The sequence below is a fragment of the Dermacentor silvarum genome, chromosome 5 (genome assembly GCF_013339745.2).
Source record: "Dermacentor silvarum isolate Dsil-2018 chromosome 5, BIME_Dsil_1.4, whole genome shotgun sequence".
NCBI lineage: Eukaryota > Metazoa > Arthropoda > Arachnida > Ixodida > Ixodidae > Dermacentor > Dermacentor silvarum.
Window position 1 is genome coordinate 2,243,247 of NC_051158.1, and position 20,701 is coordinate 2,263,947.

The 20,701-nt window shown below is 46.2% G+C and overlaps 2 long non-coding RNA genes across 2 annotated transcripts in view; one reads left to right on the forward strand and one right to left on the reverse strand.

Moving 5' to 3' along the window:
* Positions 1-1,884: 1,884 nt before the first annotated feature.
* On the forward strand, positions 1,885-7,968 carry LOC125945488 (uncharacterized). Its single transcript, XR_007466924.1, has 3 exons — positions 1,885-2,000; positions 3,970-4,064; positions 7,749-7,968. It is a non-coding gene; the product is annotated as an uncharacterized LOC125945488 (long non-coding RNA).
* A 91-nt stretch (positions 7,969-8,059) lies between these two features.
* Positions 8,060-20,701, reverse strand: part of LOC125945489 (uncharacterized) — a 22,110-nt gene continuing 9,468 nt past the window's right edge. The window contains exons 3-4 of the long non-coding RNA XR_007466925.1: positions 15,442-15,535; positions 8,060-8,417 (exon numbers count right to left, since the gene is read on the reverse strand). This is a non-coding gene — a long non-coding RNA (uncharacterized LOC125945489). The remainder of the gene's footprint in view (positions 8,418-15,441; positions 15,536-20,701) is intronic.

Consider the following 20,701-nt stretch of genomic DNA (forward strand, 5'->3'; position numbering starts at 1 on the left):
TTGTTTAAAGGAAAATTAATAGTGAACAAGATGCTGCTATGTTACAATTAGACTTAGAATGTATTAATACTTGGTGTTCCACGTGGAAGGTGAACTTGAATTTAAGAAAGTGGGGTCATGTATGTTTTACAAGAAAGAAGAAACAGATCGTAAGTATTTACCAGATAAATATTACCCTGATAAAAAACGAACCTATATGCAAGTATCTAGGTGTGACGTTATCATCTGACTGCTCATGGTCTGCTCATGTGGATGACGTCATTGTAAAAGCTGGTAGGGCACTCAATTTTATTCAGAGGAACTTGAAATGTTCACAGACGAACCTAAAGAAAACTGCTTACTTAACATGTGTGAGACCGATTTTAGAATACGCCTGCGCTGTCTGGGACCCCGCGCAAAAAAACTTGATTGATAAACTGGAAAGAATTCAAAACCGAGCTGCTAGGTTCGTCCTGGGGCGATATGGGTGGAGAGGAAGTTGTACTGTAATGAAACACGAATAAATTGGGAACTGCTTTCCTCTCGGCGGAAAAAGTTGCGACCTCATATTTAATAATAAGAATGGAATTAGCAGTGAGACCTACTTGAAACATCCACATTATATTTCTAGACGTAATGACCATTCTCTTAAAATCCGCGAGTACCGTGCCAGGACGAACTTGCTTGCGGATTCCTTTTTTTGTCAAAACTATTGTGGAGTGGAATCAGCTGTGTGAACAGCAAGTGTGCTGTACGAATGAAGATTTGTTTTTTCTCTCCTGTAACCCCCCTGCTATAACGCCTTCGGGCAATGCGGGGTAATTCTTGAATAAAGAATAAGAAAAAAAAAAAGCTGCGTAGGGCACTTATTTTGTGAGTAGGTAGAAATCCATGATGGCGGGCCTAGTGCGCAGAAACTAACGAACGGTGACGACACCCAAGGCAGACATAAGCGTAAATGTATGCGTCGCCTTCGTCCTCACCATCCAGGCGGTGCGCAATAACCTGCCTTCATGGACTGATCTTAAATTGCTTGTGAAACATTTCTATGTTTCTGTATCCTCATTTCTTAAGAGTAGGCAGGCGTTGTGCCCCTTCCGGTGGCAGTTGCCAGCCTGCTCCCCGCTTTCCCTTTCCTGTCAAATGTATATATGCTTTGAAATCAAATAATAATAATAATTCAATATTCCTGCGTCTTTTTTTTTTTGCCCCCATTTATGTCGCTCCCACATCAGCGGTTGCTTGACGCCTGGTTTGATCACCTGGTTAATGCACTCCCTCTGAAAAGTTGTTGCGGCACGTTCAATTTCCGTACCGGAATAACTTTTTGAAATGAGATGCTTCCGTTTTGAAAAACGCAATAGGTTTCCTTAGTCGCATCGTGCTTTCGGGACGATTAAAAACGTGTGGTTCTTGTTGAAAAGCAATCAGACGAAATCTGTTATTGTGTGTTCCTGCTTTGTATATTTATCTCTCTCTTGCCACCTCTTATTACTTTCATGCATTCCCCCAGTATAAGGTAGCCAGCTGTTATTTACTTTCGGTTAGCTTCCAATATTTACTTCCATTTGCCTGTCCTCATTGAAAGAGTAATATTTGAAGCTACAAACGCGTGCGAAACGAATGGTGGTACGGTGACGCGGCGTTATTTTTCGATACCTAACTACTTCGGTTCCGCTTGGCAGCAAGGAAATGTATCTTTAAGCATTATAGTTCATTACCGCAGATCGCATTCTGAAAAAAAAAATATCTTGCAAAATTGATGACGTCAAAAGTAATCCAGCTGAGAATAAATTTTGAGCAGCTTGGCTAATTAACCGTGTTGCCTCCGGGCTGACGTCACTGTCGCCCGTGACGTTCATACAAAACTGTTACCGTCAAAGGCGGTAAGTAGTAGACATCTTCGAAAGAACGAAATCATGTTCATCAAGACATTTTCTATGTTCGCACTGCTTTATCTCACTATAGTTGACTATGGAAGGACAACGAGCCCAACGATTTATGACTCAGGTAAGCGCGAAGTTTACTAACTGTTCTAATATACATCGATATCCTCCTAGGACCCATTGCATGTTATATTGCACGTTGGGTTCAATTTCTTTCAATATTGACTCTGAAGCGATTAGGTAAAATATACATCCTCGATTGAAGTCACATGCACGTAGAATTGCATAGAGCTTGCCTAATCACGTTCTTGCCTTTACCTTTCAAGAAAATTGACACGAACTTGAGATAGCCCATTCTGTCGTTGTGGACGGCAGAAAGCACCCATTAAGTGTGCTTCGAATACCACGAGATGACATGAAAATCCAGGATGCAGCATCAAAATGCCAACCCACCACGAAATGTTGCATCTTAATATTTGTGCTTAGCGAAAAGAGAAGCCACCTTTTACTAAAACAGACGTGATGAAGCAGCTGCTTTACGCAACTACGTGGACATATGTTGCTTTAAATACCCTAAGAGGATGTTTAATCTAAAAGTAGGTTATTCACGTTCGCGACATAACAGTCGGTAATAAGAACCATCTTTAAATGCGGCTATCTCATCGAGCTTTGTCCGATACTCAATAATATATAGCCAACTGCGATATTCGTCGTGATAATGCTATTATATACAGATGCCACTCGCGGTACCCGCCGTGGTGGCTCAGTCAGCTACGGCGTTGCGCTGCTGAGCTCGAGATGGCGGGATCGAATCCCGGCTGCGACGGCCACATTTGGATGTGGGCGTAATGCAAAAAACGCCCATGTGCTTGCGTTGTAGTGCACGTTAAAGAACCCCCAGGTGGCCAAAATGAATCCGGAAGCCCTCCACTACGGCGTGCCTCATAATCGGAACTGGTTTTGGCGCATAAAACCCCAAAAAGAAGTAGGAGACTGCCATTATCGGTGCCCAGTGCATACTGGCTACGGCGCTGTGCAGCTGAAAGGGAGGCACCATATAGCCTGACGCCGTGTTCCTATAAGGCCACAAGAAAAAAAAAAAAGAAGAAACGGGGGCCATTTAAATTTCGGCCTGTTTCAAATATCAAGGTATTGAAAGTGTTGCGGCGTCTCTTGGGGGACATGAGTTTCCGTAAGATTTGATTGGCACACAGTCATCAACTGCTTATGTAGGGTCACGCGTTAGTGTTATCTACGCTGTTTCTGATGGCGATGACTTTACGCAGCGCCTCACGGCCTGAGACTATATGGACATTATTTCTGCCTGACCTGCTTTCAGTAGAGTCCGAAGTGTTCTTATTATAGGTACGTTACCATTAAAACGTTTGTACATGATCTAAATAGACAATTTCTTGAGCCTACTAATTAAACAGCCATTGTGACCCTAATGGCAGGCTGATTTTATTCAGGTTGTTTGGGTTATTGATTTAGATCTGTGTAGCTTTAAACTTTGGTTTACAATTTTAGCACAACTTCGTTATAGATAACAAAGGAGACATAAATTCAATTTTTATGATTTCATTTCGCGTTGTAACGTTCGCGTCCATTTTTTTTGCGTATGTACAGTCGACAATGGACATTTTCGTAGCTTTCAAATGGCGAAGTTAAAAACATGGATGCAACGCAAGGCGCAGCTTCGGAGCGTGATATGATTGTCACAGAAAAGTATTCGCTGCGCTTTTTATTTGTAAAGCGGGTACATTGGCTGCGACAAAATGTAGTTGTTTGTTACGGAGCTGCGAGAACAACTGCGATTTTATATTTTTCTTGCGTGAATAATACACTTACACGAGGGAGGGAACATAGAAAAAAATTCTCCTTATCATTACACATAGTCTTTTGAAAATAAACGAAGTACATCGTAATAAACAGTTGGCCACTGCAAACGCAGCCAGATATATAGTTTGCGGTGTGCTAAATATTATGCAGAGGAAGATAACCCTTGTTAATCGAATGTTGTACCTGACCAGCATAATATTTTTGTGTTTAAAGTGTGGTCAAATGAGCTTTATTTGGACTATATTGATTGCAGTAAGCTGTGTAGATCAGCTCTACAAAAATTGTGGATGGAACGGCAAAGGCACTTGAAGAGCCCTGTGCATTGGTGTATTGTGAAAATGGCACTCCCATACGGACCTTGTGAGTTTGTTTATACCAAGTTTCAAACATATTATGGCGATATTTGATAATACCTACATCTTATTGTGTTCCTGAATTATCTAAACTTGGTTAAGTTTATTGAACACAATTACTTTGGGGGGAATTATTTTTGGCTGCGGTATTAAGAGGCTGTGCTAGTGCGCCTATATATATAGCGACGTGGTAGGAAGGTTTTTCTGGGTATTGAATAATGACGTGTTCTAGAAGCTGGGGCATTTGTGAACATTGAGGAACTGCACTTACAGATGTCTGAAGCGCAAGAAGCGTCCGAGAATAAGGCACTGCATAAAATGTGATCCAGAGGAGAAAACAGATGCAGCACCCTACCGTGCGTGAACTTTATACATGCGGCGGCGAACGGAAGCAGCAGCGCACGGAACAAAGTGCTGACATTTAGCTCGCGCCATATGCTCTAAATGATGCCATTGCCACAGGAAAAAAACTCGCCGACGGAATGAATAGATAGTTTGTCAGTTAGGAATTGACAACAGGACCACTGCACACAAAGATGAATATGTACAGTCTGTCTATCAAGTAGGGTTGTTAATTCTATTACCCACCATACCTTTAAACATGGCTCACGTAATTCATGAAACAAAGAATGATGTTATCGCAGAACGTGATGAGCTCCATGCCATGCACGTTAAGCATAGATCAGAAATGGTAAGCCGAATTTGAGCTCACATATTCCGCAAATTGATAGAGACCGGTGAACTTCCTGAAGAACAAAAGGTACATAAAATTGTATCAGCCCACAATGAGAGTAGCGTTGCAGATATAAATAAATATAGGCCAATTTCCGCCCTTAGTTGTTTTGCAAATGCATTTGAGCACATAATTGTAGACAGGTCTTCATGCAGCAAAAAATGAAATAATTGCCAGTGTTCAATACAACTTTCAGAAAAATATATCAGTAGAGCAAGCGCTAATCAACATAGAAGACAATACTGCTTGCAAAAGAGGCAGAAAGCTATTTCACACTTGCTTTATTCCTCGACTTAAAAAAGTTTTTCAGACCGTTGAACACAATATTCTGCTTAAGAAATTAGAAACACATGGTGTAAGGAACTTGCTCTGAAGCTTATTAAAATCTACCTCTACGATCATTACCAATAAGTGGTAATAAACGACATAGCATCCGATAAAATGGTCGCACGACGTGGTGTACCTCAGGGATAATTTCAGGGCCCATACTTTTTTCTAATTATATTAATAATACAGCAAATATACCTGGCTCACATCGTAGTATGTAGACTGACGACGCCAGCATCGTCTTCAGTGAAGATACCAAGAGAAGTTTGGGAAACAGTGTCAACACTTTCCTTGCCTTGTGAAGTTGCTGAACTGGTCACACGTAAACGGTCCAAAGGTAAATGCAAATGAAATTAAAGGTTGCGTTTATTACAAGAGGCAGAAGAGAGGTAACAGAACAATTAGCTAAGTATGTGAATGCTGTTCATTAGAGCAGGTCAAGGAACACAAATATTTAGGTGTATAGTTCCAGAGGATCTTTCGTGGAACCCACATGTGAGTAAGCTCACAGCTGAAATATCTAGAGCTACTGGGAGACACTATTGAATTCATAAACTTATACTCGGTTGGATAAAACGCATGTTATAGTAGTCCCTCTGTTTCTATAGAACTAGTTATGGTACTCTTGTATCAGGAACTACAACGTCTTGAAACAACATTGCAAAGACAAAGGTGCTACACATGTTTGAAAATCACATAGTGGATGTTTGGAACTTGAGAACACAGCAACTTTTTTTCGAAGTATCAGATTTCCAAGGCTTACGATGTATATTATTTCAAATCGTTACAAGGGATTCACATAAATAATTTTATAGCATCACAAACATCTGACCTAACACGCACGCTATTGGAGAGCCGAAACGGTGAGCAGCGGCCATTAGAACGAATTATGGCAGACAGACATTCTCAGTCTTCGTTCACGCACGGAAAAACACATTTATGTAGCACGTATTGAGCAACAGAAAGCTGTATCGGGAGTGCTTCATGTTGCTCAACAATCTTCTCATCGACACTTTGATAATTCGGACAGTACTTCTCGAGTTAGCTAATTAATTACAATTACCTAATTAAATATCAGTAACCAAAAAATGACTGGCGGCTACTCCACTGTACTGGAAACAATACGCACTAGGTTTGTTTCGCGTAACGCCGTTCTTCTTTCTTTAAATCGTGCTGCGTGATAGCTGGGACACCCTGTATATGTAAAGAAAGTCGAGCCCTAGTCAGGCAACTTAGCATTCAGCCTCGAGCTCATCTTATACGCTGTCTAAGGAACCAACTAAATAAATTGAATAAAATTAAACTCGGCGATCACGTTTGTTCTCCGTCTTCACGTGACATGCATGTGCGATCTGACTCGCGCATGCACAGTTTGAGTTTGCACACTCGAAGCGAGAACCCGAGTTCAGCGGAAGAACCAGTATCCATGAGTTGCGCCAACCATTGCGCCAAAAAAGACGGAACGTTCCGCCTTTGTACAGACTACCGGGCTCTCAATCGTCAAACGGAATGATACCTTATCCAATGCCGAGAATCAACATCATTGGTGAAACTGGTGGCTGCCATTGTTTTTCGCGTATAGATCTCTGCAAGGGCTTTTGGCAGATTCACCTCAGTGAAGAGACGAAAAAGTACACCACGTCCATAACCCCACTTGACTTGTTTGAGTACAACAGCCTACCATTTGGTTGGGAAACCTCCCCTGCGTGGTTTCAGAAGATTATCACAGACATTCTGAAACCTTACTTGGGCACCTTTTGCAATGTGTACATCGACGACATCATCATCTACTCAGAAACAAAGGAGGAACACCGTAGTCATCTTTCAAAGGTTATTCACGCTCCCAGCCTTGCCCAACTTAATGTCAACTTCAAGAAAAGTGCGTTCTTTCAAGAAAAAGTATTTCTTGGCAGGGTGTTCGATGGACACACTAAAAGCACTAAGCAAGAATCGGCAGAGAGAATTTCCAAACTGGTAAAGCCTTATGAGGTGCACACCCTGCGTGTTTTTCTTGGCCTAGCAGGACTCTTCAGGGCGTTTATCAAAGACTATGCACTGAGAACAAAGTTTCTGACACGTTTACCCAGAAGGACATGCCTTTTCAATGGGAGGACGAGTGCGAGGGTGCCTATTCTGAGCTAGTAAAACTAATATCGTCGGACCCCACCTTGCGAATACCGAATGTTTATCGGCCTCTCGTGCTGAACACAGACGCGTCACACTATGCGACCGGTGCAGTCCTATACCAGAAATCCTATACCAGCGACAAAAAAAAAAAAAATAGCGTAGCTTGCACTAGAGGCGCAAGGCTAAAGAAACAGCGGAGCTGATCGGCACCTAGCTGGTCCTGGCTTTGCGGGGTATGCTTTTCCGGAATTCCTTGATTATTGATCTATCATCAATTACCTATTGGCTATCGATTGGCTATCGCAAGGTGAAGCAAGCCGCAGCTGTGCGCACTGACGTCATCGTTAGGCCAGTTTTTGCGAACGCTACGCGGCGACGAAAAGCTTATACTGCTCCGCTGTAAAAAAAAAAAAAAAAAAAAAAAAAAAAAAAAAAAAAAAAAAAAAAAAACAGCATTACGGTGGAGGTGTGTTGGAATCAATGGCGATCATTTATATCTTTCAGGAACTGCACCCCTCCTCCATCCATGGACGACGACCCACATTGCTTTTTAATGAGCTTCAGTGGAACCTTCCCAAATTGCTGCCCCGGATATGCGTGCTACTAGGACCTCTCGCGACAGAAGATGCAATGTGCCGTATATCACAGAAGACCTGCTTAGACAAAGGTCCTTTCTTTACAAAAAAAAGAAGCAATAAAGATCTGTCTTCATTTGAAACAAAAATTTTTACAATTAAGAAGAATGTAACAAGCCCGCACATAATACACAGAGCACTCTTCATGTCCCCATTTCTATTTTCTCATTCCCTTTCTTCCCGCTGCCCCTTTACTGCGGCTTCTGTCTCGTCTTTTTCTGGCCGTAATACGCTCCACTCACCCTAGCATTTTTCGGACCTTCTGGTTAGGTATTTAAAAATGTTTCTAAATAGAGACTGATTCGGTAGTGCCATGGGCCTACGTAAAAGAGTACTGGTTTGCCGTTTTGGCAACAGATATGAGCCTCTGTGATGTGAGCACGAGTTTGACAATCGTTTTCTCACTAGCACCAAGTGGCCAGCCTCTTGTCGGTATCGCTGGGTTCTGATTGTGCCGAAGTTCCTTTTCATCCTTTAACGGTACTTCGTATTCCTTCGGTTGTACCCTCTTCTGCCAAGTGCACAATTCCTTCAACTCCTAAAGAAATGTCGGCTCGTAAATAGGTTGTTTTAGCAAGTTGCAACAAAGCAGCGTGTATTCCTGAGCTCCTGTATAGGACCAGTTATGAGTTACCGCCTCTTCAAGGCCGTATTACAGTCCGCTTGAAAAGTATGGATACATACTTATGTAATGTTTGGTGTCACGAATGACTTGTTCAGCTAGCGCATTAGCTGCTCAGGGATATGGTATTTGGAGCGTGAGCGTAACTTAACGTCGCTCTGCCCATTCTTTAAGTTGATGGCTCCCAAAGGCAAGTTGGTTTCCCTACACTTTGGTCGGCAGTGTGGGAGAAAACTCGCACTCACTCACAACAGTTTTTTCCAGGCCTCGCCCTCACTCACGTTCACGCTCACTTCCACTCATACAAGCGCTCACTCACGTTCACACTCACCTCCACTCATACTCACAGCACTCACTCACGTTCACACTCACCTCCACCCACACACTGGCACTCACTCACACTTACACTCACCTCCACTCACACTCACTCGCACTCACTTCCACTCACACTCACGGGCACTCACTCACACTCTCTTCCCTTCACACTCACTGGCACTTACTGGCACTCGCACTCACTTCCACTCACACTCACTGGCATTCACTCCCACTCACACTCACTTGCAATCACACTCACTGGCACTCGAACTCACCTCCACTCGCTCACTGGGACTCACTCACACTCACTCGCACTCACCTGCACTCACACTCACTGGCACTCACCGCACTCGCACTCACCTGTGCTCACACTCAATAGCACTCACTCGCACTGGCACTCACACTCACTGGCACTCACACTTATTGGCACTCACACTCACTTGTACTCACACTCACTGGCACTCATACTCACTGGCACTTGCACTCACCTGCGCTAACATTCACTAGCACTCGCACTCACATGCGCTAACATTCACTAGCACTCACTCGCACTCACCTGAACTCAAACTCACTGACACTCGCACTCGCACTTACCTGCAATCACACTCACTGGCAATCACTCGCACTCACTCGCACTCGCACTCACCTGTGCTCACACTCACCGGCACTCACCGTACTCGCACTCACCTGTGCTCACACTCACTAGCACTCACTCGTACTCGCACTCACCTGCACTCAGGGGCGCATCCAGGTTTTTTCTGAGGGGGGGGGAGGTCAGCTTCTGTCAATCATGATGATGATGATAGTAGCCTTTCTTATTTACCGAAATTCACCGTTTCTGCTCACGATAAACCCGCGTTTTGTACGTCTACAGCAACACCTGTATAGCCCACCGTGGGGGCTCAGTCAACTCAGGCGTTGCGCTGCTGAGCACGAGATCGCGGGATCGAATTCCGGCCGCGGCGGCCGCATTTCGATGGAGGCGAAATGCAAAAACGCCCGTGTGCTTGCGTTGTAGTGCACGTTAAAGAACCCCAGGTGGTCAAAATTATTCCGGAGCCTTCCACTACAGCGTGCCTCATAATCAGAACTGGTTTTGGCACGTAAAACCCCAGAAAGAGGACGAAGACCTGTAGCGAAGCCAGATATCGGTTTCTCCGAGCTTATATGAAAAGGACGTTACCCAATACAGCCATGTGCTTGGCGGCTGTGTCTGATAATACAGGGTGTTCAAAGCTAAGCTTTATGCTTTCCTTAAAATTAGGCACGGGGAGGCACGCGAAAACCACTTTTGCAAATAAGTTATGTAGCCAGGGGGGCACAAAGTGAGATGATAATAATCACTGTGAGCAGCCCCATTAACTAAAATTGAACAATTATTTTTTGTCGACTGCAATAAGTGGGTATGTTTGTACTGAAAACTTAGAGGCAGTCGCGTTTCTTACTGCAGTCAATAAAAAGTTAATTATTCAATTTTAGTCAATTCGGCTGCTGACAGCGATAATTATCATCTCACTTTGTGTCCCCCTGGCCACATAACTTATTTGCGCAGGTGGTCTTCACGTGCCTCCCAGTGCCTAATTTTAATAAAACCATATATAATGCTTAATTTTGAACACCCGGTATATATCTAGCCTGTATTGTTTCTTAAAATAAAATTTGGGATGATATGTTGCAGGTTCGTTATACATGCGTAAGCACGGGTCCGTCTTTGGAGTTCTGTTGGGACACCTTGTTTTCCTTAAGGAGATTCTTGGTGTTCGGCTGAGACACCTTCGTTTGCTTTGGAGCTCCAACGCGGCAACCACTACGCTGGTTGTTTACGATATGCGAATCACCGCGTATGAAGAGTCACGACGCCACCTACAAGAAGAACGATGTGGTGTAGTAGCCGAGAGCACGAGCCAGCGTCTTTATGTTTTGTTTCCCACGCGACGCCATCCTTTTACACAAGGCGCTCATCTGCTCCCGTTTCTCTAACCACGCGACGCCATCGTTGGCCCGCGCGCTGGCGTTGGCCCCGGACGTCACGCTCCCCCACTTCGCAGCCGCTGCTCGAGACTTCGCCCCACTCCGCGAGAACGCCCATTCAGATAAACGGATCCAGAAGCTTTGACCCTACTATGCTTTATGTATGGCAATAAAACTGCGAAGTTACAATGAAAAACTTGTTGCGTACGAACGGTACTGTGCTCGTACTGGATATTGTCAACGTGTAACTGTGATCACAATGAGTGCTACAGTTACAAAAAAGTTGCCCATGCGTAGTTCTTAGTTTAGCTGTTAGTTGTTATTATTTATACAAGGTTTGTCCGAAAAGTAATGTCAGTGAGTCGATTAAAAAGAAATTATTGATGAGATCGGCACAACACAATAAAATGTTTCAAAATAGGCTCCTCGTGCGTCGTTACATTGCTTCTAGCGAGATTTCCAACCATTGAAGGCGTCACGGTAGGCCTCCTTAGGAATGTCCTTTAGAGCGTTCATGCCAGCCTCTTCGACTTTGCCAACTGTCACGAAATGAGGTCCTTTAATGTGAATTTTCAAGCGCAGAAAGAAGAAGAAGCCTGGGAGAGCCACGTCAGGACTGTAGGGCGGCTGGGGAACCGTTGGCATCTTTCAATAAGCCAGAAAGTGGGTCACGAGGAAGGCGGTGCAGGCTGCAAGGTGTGTTGAAGTTTCCAATCGCCCCCGATATAAGGCCGGGTGCGATGAATCCTTCGTTTGAGTCGCTTGAGCACTTTCGCGTAGAATTTGGCGTTCACGGTTGTGCCATGGGGTACAAACTTACGGTGGACAAGGCCACTAATGTGAAAGAACACAATCAGCATGGTCTTGACCTTTGACTTGCTAATTCTGGACTTCTTGCTGTGCCACTTGGCACTTTGCCTTTTTGTTTCGGGGTCGTATTCAAACACCCAAGTCTTGTCACCTGTGATGGCATTGTCCAAAACGTGGGGGTCACTTTCGCACAAGTCCCAAACCTCCTGGCACGTTTCAACTCGGCTCGATTGTTGGTCGTCCATTAGCATTTTGCGCAAGATCTTCGCGCACCCTTTTCGCATCTGATAATTATTCGTCAAAATCTCGTGAACGGTATTTCTTGGAATGTTTAATGTCTGTGCCACTAAACGGACACTCAATTGAGGGTCTGAGTAAAAAATATCTCTCGCGCGCGTCACATTTTCGTCGGTGCACTGGTCGTTGATGGTGATTCAGCGCGGGATTCATCGCTGACCTCTTCACAACCTTCTAAAAAGACCTTGTGCCTCCGGTAAACTTGACGTTCTGACAAACAATTATCACCAAAAGCTGTCTTTATCAGAAGAAAAGTTTCCACTGCAGACTTGCCGAGTTTCACACAAAACTCCCTGGAAATCCTTCATTCCAACGAGCGCTGCATTACGGCTTGCACGGTAAATGAAAATGAGTTGACGAAAAACCTTTTCCTTATTTCCTTACTCTCCAGATGGTCGCAGACGACTGAGCGACAGCGCGTGCGTAAGCTAACTTCCCCCTCCACCAGTCCCAACTGGTCTTAGTGCGCTGTGACGTATAGTCGCTTCACAATATAATAACTCACATTACTTTTCGGACAAACCCTGTATATGAACACTTCAGAAAGTGATCTCTTTCATTAAGCAGGTTGGTCGCGGAACCGATGGCAGCTAATGAGGCAACCGATGACACCCCAAGGGGCAATTAAGTTGATCAGGCGCGAAGGCGCCCGCACGGCCATCGGCATGCTTGGCAAAAGGGACGTCCCCTCGTTCATTCGACGCAACTGACGGGACGACTAAGGCACCGCCGGCGCCAGGAGGTCCAAGGTGTTCATGAGAAAAATTAATTACGGCAACTTCGCGACACCACACCCTGACGGAATACAACTAAGCTTGTGAGGGAGCTAGCTTTACTTCTACATGGCTGATATCACTGGTACTCGCGATAAATACTTCTGAAGAATGCTTGTGGTCATACTTCTTTTTGCGACAGGGCCATCCCCCTGTCAGCGAGGGGGCGATGCAGAAATCTGAGGGGGGGGGGGGGGGGTCAGGACATCCGGACATCCCCCCTGGATCCGCGCCTGCCTGCACACACTCACTGACACTCACACTCACTGGCACTCGCACTCACTTACACTCACACTCACTGGCACTCACACACACAGGCACTCGCACTCACCTGCGCTCACATTCACTAGCACTCACTCACACTCACCAGCACTCACACTCACTGATTCACTCGAACTCGCACTCACGTGCATTCACACTCACCGGCACTCCCATTCACTGGAACTCACACTCACTGGCACTCACCGTACTCTCACTCACTAGCACTCACTCGCACTCACACTCACCTGCATTCACACTCACCTCCATTCACACTCACTGGCACTCACACTCACAGGCACTCGCACTCACCTGGGCTCACATTCACTAGCACTCACTCGCACTCACCTGCAATCACCCTCACTGGCACTCACTCGCACTCGCACTCAGCTCCACTCACACTAACTGGCACTCACACACACAGGCACTCGCACTCACCTGCGCTCACATTCACTAGCACTCACTCACACTCACCAGCACTCACTGATTCACTCGAACTCGCACTCACCTGCATTCACACTCACCGGCACTCACATTCACTGGCACTCACACTCACTGGCACTCACTCGCACTCACACTCACCTGCATTCACACTCACCTCCACTCACACTCACTGGCACTCACACTCACAGGCACTCGCACTCACCTGCGCTCACATTCACTAGCACTCACTCGCACTCACCTGCAATCACCCTCACTGGCACTCACTCGCACTCGCACTCAGCTCCACTAACACTAACTGGCACTCACTCGCACGCGCACTCACACTCACCGGCACTCACACTCACTGGTACTCACGGCATTCACCTGCGCTCACACTCACCTGTGCTCACGTTAACGTGAGCACAGGTGAGTGTGAGCGTTATATAATCTTGTGAGTGTGAGTGTTATATCTGCGGTGAGTGTTAATCTTGCGGTGAGTGTGAGCGTTATATAATCATGTTATATAATTTTGAATACCTTAAGAATTTCACTTTTGTTTCTTTCGTGCAGTGAGTGCTTTAGTGGGTGCTCTTCATGTTGGCTTAAAATTCGATATGCATGTCGAAAAGTTTACATCATTTTCATGACTGTAACTTGCCCATTCTTGAAACACGGTACGCTTGTTGGCCCTTTAGGAATTTTACGCCCTGCCAAACTTAAAGGCAACGTCTCTAATGAAGCCAAATGGAGCTTCCTTGAGGTTTGTGGGCTGTTAAAAAACATATTGTCTTTATGCTGCCTAAAAGAGACATATTGTTAACTAATGCAATTGTTGAAACTTTTGTTTTAATGTTTGCACAGCGCTCGCATCTGTTTCAACGGCGCATCGACTCCACAGTTCAGGTGGTAACGTCGGAGCTCGGATACTACAGCTAGTACACGTTACACTGTTTGTGACGACATAGAGCTGCCATCTCGGAGAAATAATATTAACTAAAGCAGCTGCTTTTGTAAAGAAAGATCCCGCAAGCTGACGCTTGTATAACAGCGGCTTAAGGTAAAGGTTTAGAAATAGGAGTGGAGTTCGAGGAATGACTGATCGATTTTTAGCGTTTACAGTATAGCAAGCTTCATAGGGGCTACGAAAGAAGTTCCAAAAGCTGTGCCCAGATTAACTTTCACCATGTATTTTTTAACATGCATCGAATGCTGGGTACATGTAAGTTGTCGTACTTCGCGGTCCCGCTGAAGTGCAGTCGCAATTGCTTAGAATCCAACGTGCGATCTCGTACTCATTCTTCTGTCAAAAATAGGGACATGTACGAAATATGCTTCGCAGAAATGGGCAGTATGGTTATAAAGGATGAAGCAAAAAAAAAACATTAACCCAAGAAAAGCTTAAGGAGAACTTTTGTTTTCATGTCATGCGGGAGTACTGAGGCAAACGAACATGAAATGCACAAAAAAATGGATGTTGGCTTCGGTGGGAGCCAAAGCCACAACCATCGCATTACGTGCGCCATGTCCTACCTTTTCCCTACGGTGACAGCTTTCCCCACGTCCACATTCTTGGGTATTTATAGTGTCACGTTGTAGTTACGGAGAAGAACACAGTAGCAAAATTGTCAATCACGAAGCTAACGTTTTATTGGGCGAAACTGTACCTACAAAAGCAAGTGTCACTCGAACCACAGCGATTGCGGCGAGCAGTCGGCGATCGTTTAAATCTGATCTGCAGGTCGCGCGCCTCGGCTTTTACACGTACTACATGACTCCTCAGAGGTTTCGCTGATGCGCGCGTGCCTTCCAGAAAGAGCTACACAATTCGCGTCGCGCATACATTCAGATTACACAACGTTCGGTGGCAATAGACTACGCATAGAACCACAGATAACATTCGCGTAACTTCCTATACACGCAGGCGCGTCCTGTGCCGAGCGATAACGGTTAATATTTGTTAGCCGATGAAAAGCCGCCAACGGAAAGAGGTAAACAAGCACAGATGTAAATGGCACCCCCCAAAAAAGGAGTGTTGCGTTGCTTTCGATTTGAATGCTAAATACTTAGCTTATCAGTAAACTTTAAGAACTTACGCGTATATCCAGGAGGCGGGCGGTGCACAAGCGAAATCCAAGGTTTCATGCACATTCATGGGATTCGTTAACAATCTTGAGCTCGGCGATTACACTATAAGGCAAATCAGAACGAGAATAAATAGCAATTCCAGCATCACGTTTCTTGGTTGGATAAACAGAGATGCAGTCATATCTAGAAATAGAAACACATTCATCCTCTGACGTAAACCACCTTTCGCTAAAGCAGAGTAGGTCAACCTATGTTTCAGTTCTGACAGATACAAACCTACTTCGTCAAACTTATTTCTTAGACTCCATACACTAAAATGAAAAAAATGGAAAGTGGACATTGGCTCTTCGATGCTGCGACATCACGGGAAATTTTGAATTCCAGGGTCGGCCATCGTGGTTTAGTAAGCACAACGCTGGTATTACTATAGCGTATGCTGCTATAACTTCAAATCCGCAAGATCGACCAGATCCCCCTCACGGCGTATGACAACAGCATGGTCACTGCTCGTTCTTCGCAACAAAATTCTACCGTTCAGGTGCCAGACATATGCGTATCCTGAAGGCTGGGCCCATTCCTTTTGCCTTTGATAAAATAGCGCGAGATAGCTGTGTCATCTTTTCAAAGAAAAACACGTGCCCATGGTCATTCAGTTGCTTCTTATTTGCAAGCAAGGAATCACGAAGTTACTGGCAAACAAAACGAATATTGCTGCCCCGTGTACTGCCAGGTTTAACCGGAAGTCTGTTCACAGCCGTAACTCCACCTTTGTGCATGAGTGAAAGCTTAATTTGTCTAGTTATTTAGTTTACCTTCATCATTAGGTCTTCGTTCTGGCATTTCGAAATACCATGCATTTAAATATTTAACCTACGGCTGGGGCATTCAAGGTTGCTCAGATGCAGTTTGATTTGAGCCAATTGACGCTCAAGTTCGCAAACTCTCATAGTGTCGGGGTAACGTTTCCTGGGCCTGCTGCCTCGTCTGAAATTTATAGAGTTTATCAGAAGGATGTCGCACAGGCAATTACAGCTTCAGCAGTTTTTTTCTGACAGAACAAAAAGGGCATCTAGCTTGGTTTCAATTGCCAGAATTCGAACCCCCTTGTCTTTCTGCGGTGTTTGCCGCTCAGTATCACCATCCGCCCCCTGCTCCACCCCCTGACATGACTCCCATTTCCATGACTTAAACATATTGTGCTTTGCAAGAATAGCTTCTCCCGTTATACCTGAACACGAGCCAAAGTGAAATTTGAATTTTAACTAGCAACAAGTCTTGTACAGAGGTCAACACTCATGTCTAGAACGGCGGAACGTCGCGCTCGGGACTGCACGAGTGACATAGGCAGTTTGAAATAGGCCACATCTGAGCATACGCAGCACCAATTATGCGCCGGCGTTGCGTTTTTATCCTTGTTTATCGCTGCGGCTGCAACAACTGCTTTGACCGTCAAAAGCGCTGTCAACGGTGTAGCGCAAAAACAAAAATAAAGCAAGCTATGCTGCAAAGTAAGCTAGCAGCAAGCTATGCTGCAAGCTTATTCTTATTGACAATGTACGTTCACGAAACGCACAAAGAAATGCCGCTGGTTGCCACTCATGTAAGTTGTGCTTACATTTGACAGCGTTTTTGAGGTACCAACATGTGTTTATTTCAATAAATCTCCTAGGTTCAGGATATCTAGGCTGCATTTTTTGGTATGTGCGATCGAAATCTACAATTATTCGCAAATACCGTTGGCGGGTTGACGACCAATAAACGATGAAAGTAGGTTTGTAAAATTCACTCCTAACAGATGGCAATAAACACAATGCGTTATGCCAAATCGACGGCGCGATGCGCGAGATATATGGGCGACGCATTGGCCGCATGACGATACCGCGAACTGGGAATGAGCCTGCTGTGTAAGGGTGCCGAGCCGGGCGATTGCACGCGTTTTCTTTAGTGTTTTTTTGTTTTGTTTTGTCGGCGCTACACCGTTGACAGGGCTTTTGACGGTCAAAGCAGTTGTTGCAGCCGCGGCGAGGAACAAGGAGAGAAAATGCGAGGCAGGCGCGTCATTCGCACCGCGTATGCTCAGATGTGGCCTACTTCAAAGTTTAGATGTCGCTCGTGCAGTCCCGAGCGCGAGTCTCCGTTGTTCTAGACATGAGTGTTGACCTCTGTACAAGCCATAGCCAGGGACCGCAGATTGGGACACGCAACACAGCAACATTTAATCAAGCACTAATAACATTCGCAAATATCAAGCAGCGTTGGCAGCCGCGGTAAGCACATCAAAAGATACTAAGACACGCCACCAACCTGTATATACAGAAGGAAAGATGAAGATTTCCTGTCCGTCTGCCGCCGCCGCTGTTGCCAAGTGACGTTGCATGCTTCCTAGTCATCTACAGTCACGTTGGTGTCGCTGTTGGTGTTGATGTCGCACGCGATTGCCGGTTCGTGTAAACCACGCAACAAATATGGCCAAGTATGTGGAACGAAAGTTCCACATACTTGGAATAGTCTGGATAAATGGAATAGTCTGGCACGGCAACAGGTCCGGTCAACGTTGGCTGTAAATACAGAGGGCGCGGTTCAGATTTCCTGTCCGTCTGTCACCTCTGCTGAAGATGGCGGGAGCAGACTGGCTTCTTCCGTAAACTAGATTTAAGGGTGGGATCTTGCACTGACGTGTTGTATGCGAAGTTTACGTGCGGAAAGACCGCATGCCACGCCTTGCGCACGACGTTGACGTACGTACATCGTTAACATGTCGGTGAGCGTCTTTTAGCAAGAAAGTGTTTTATGCCGGGTATCACGACTCATTTCCGACAACGGATGTAACGGATGTGAAGGATGGATGGATTCTATGAGCGTTCGTGTTCAAACGGGGTGGTGGGTTGCGCCACCAAGCTCTTGATATTCACCTCCGGTGCCGCCATCTAGGAGCGGTGAAGCGAAGTACTGCACCGGGACATTAACGCGCGTCGACAGGGAGCCCGTCGGTAGTCACAAAAAAAAGAAAAAAAATGTGGCAGCTTGCACTAGTGGTGCAAGGCTGGAGTGAACAGTGGAGCTGGTGATCAACCTAGGTTCTTCCCGGTTTTACTAGGCTTGGCTAAGTTTTGCTGTTACACAACGGCTTGGCGTTGCTGTTCCGCAACGACCTGTTCCGCAACGGCTTTCGACAGAATTTTACAAACGTCGTGCGTAAGGAAAGGGCAGAAGCTCTGCTCGAAACCCGTATGCAGCTGCCCAACGAGAACGTTGCAATCTACAAGAAAAAAAAATGGCTCATTTGTTGCGCCAAGCCGACCTGAATATTTCAGAGGAGAAGAAAGTTCGTTTCCTCATGCGGGCAATAAAGCAAGACCTGTACGCCGGAATAATGGGGAACCCACCACAGACCATCGCAGAATTTTCATCGGAAGCCACTGCCATCGAAAAGACCCTGGAAATGCACAACCGACAGACAGTACAACCGTCAAGCGCTTTCACCGAAAAGCGTAATCCAAGCATTAGGATCCGACGAGCTCCGAGAGACCAACAGAGCCGTTGTATACGAAGTGCTGCGCAGGATCAGAGTTCACCTCAGGAATCAGAGTTCCTGAGGTGCAGCCGGAGACATTGAGACCCCAGGCTAAACAATGACCTACGCTGCAGTCGCCCGCCGTCGAAGTAGCCCTCTGCGCACGCGTCAGGGTCCAGTGCCGCAATTCCGTCGTCCGTCGCCGCCGCCTGCTCGCTCGTCCGTCGCCCAGCGCAACTACCCAAGGGAGACAAACATATGGCGCGCTCCCGATCACCGCGCGCTCTGCTATCACTGCGGAGAAGCCAGTCACGTCTACCGCCGGTACGAAGTGCCGCGACTTGGGACTGCGAGGTTTGCAATGAACGCGCCGCGCCCACAGCAAGGAGAACGGCCTCGTGATATTGCCGACTACTTCTACCGCCACTCAGTGGTTCCCGTGAAGACCATCCCGTTCACCGTCACCAGGGCGCTGCCTGTCGCCGCCGCGCCGACCATACACTGGGCCAGTCCGGTGTCGGTCCATCAGCTCAGATCCGGAAAACTAAAAGCAGCAACCGATGGAGGTGTGGTTGGTGTTCGTTGAAATGACGAAGATCCTCCACCACCGACGAAGACGCAGAAGACACTACCTCGACGATATAACGACACGCCGCCATCCCGACGAAGCCTGGGAGTAAAGAATGCACCGACCAAAGACCTGATGACGCGACGTCCCAGCCACATGCAAAAGCGACCAAGCCGTGATCCGATGCCCAGACCTAACTGCAACGCAAGACAAAGAGCCACCGACCTCGACGTGTTGCTCGACGGCCACGCACGCACCATGTTAGTAGACACAGGAGCCGACATACCCGGTCATGAGTTGACCTTTCGCAGCCCAATTGAAGAAAGACTGCGTGGGAAGGCCCCCAAATTCGGAGAGCTGGAGGACACCTAATAACGCCGACTGGAATCTGCACGGCAAGAATTACCATTCATAACCGGACCTACCCTGCCACCTTCGTTACCCTGCAAAAGTGTTCCCGAGACGTCATTCTCAGCATGGACTTCCTGAACCAACTAACAAACTTTCATCGACTTGAAGTCCAACTCGATAACGCTATCCGAAGTTTAAGCAATACCGCCGGAGAGCACGCGTAGTGACCATGCCTTGAGTGTGCTCGAACATCAAGTTAGCATGCCGCCTCACTCCAGCATTATCATTTCGGTCGGCACCGAAACACCCGCCACCGTAGAAGGCGTCATAGAGGGCTATCAACGTCTACTGCTCGACCGTGAAATTTTCGTCGCTAGAGGGATCACTCGACTGCGCGGAGGACAAACGGAAGTGATGCTGCCAAAATTCAGCCAGGAGTTCAAACACATCAACAAGGGCACAACCATCGCATACATCGAGGAAATTGTGGAAACCAACAATTCGTTTCTCCTCCCGGATTCTGCCGCGCCTACCTCGCAGAATTTTACTATCTCCTCCGATAATACAAATTAGTTCGGTAACACTCTGCCTTGCTGGCGCGTTACAACATACTCAGTAATCAAAACTAGCAATGGGCCATGGCGCGGGCCCTTATATGTGGGCACTAGGTACCCCTTAGTTAGCTCATAACTGCGCAAACCCATATTAACATGACATTGGTGTAAATTGAGGTATATTGTCACAGTCTGTATCTTTGGAAGAAGAGGACGTGGATCGTGGCATTGGAGACGACGTAGAAAATTTTGGCTTTCGCTCTTCTACGAATGTTTGACTC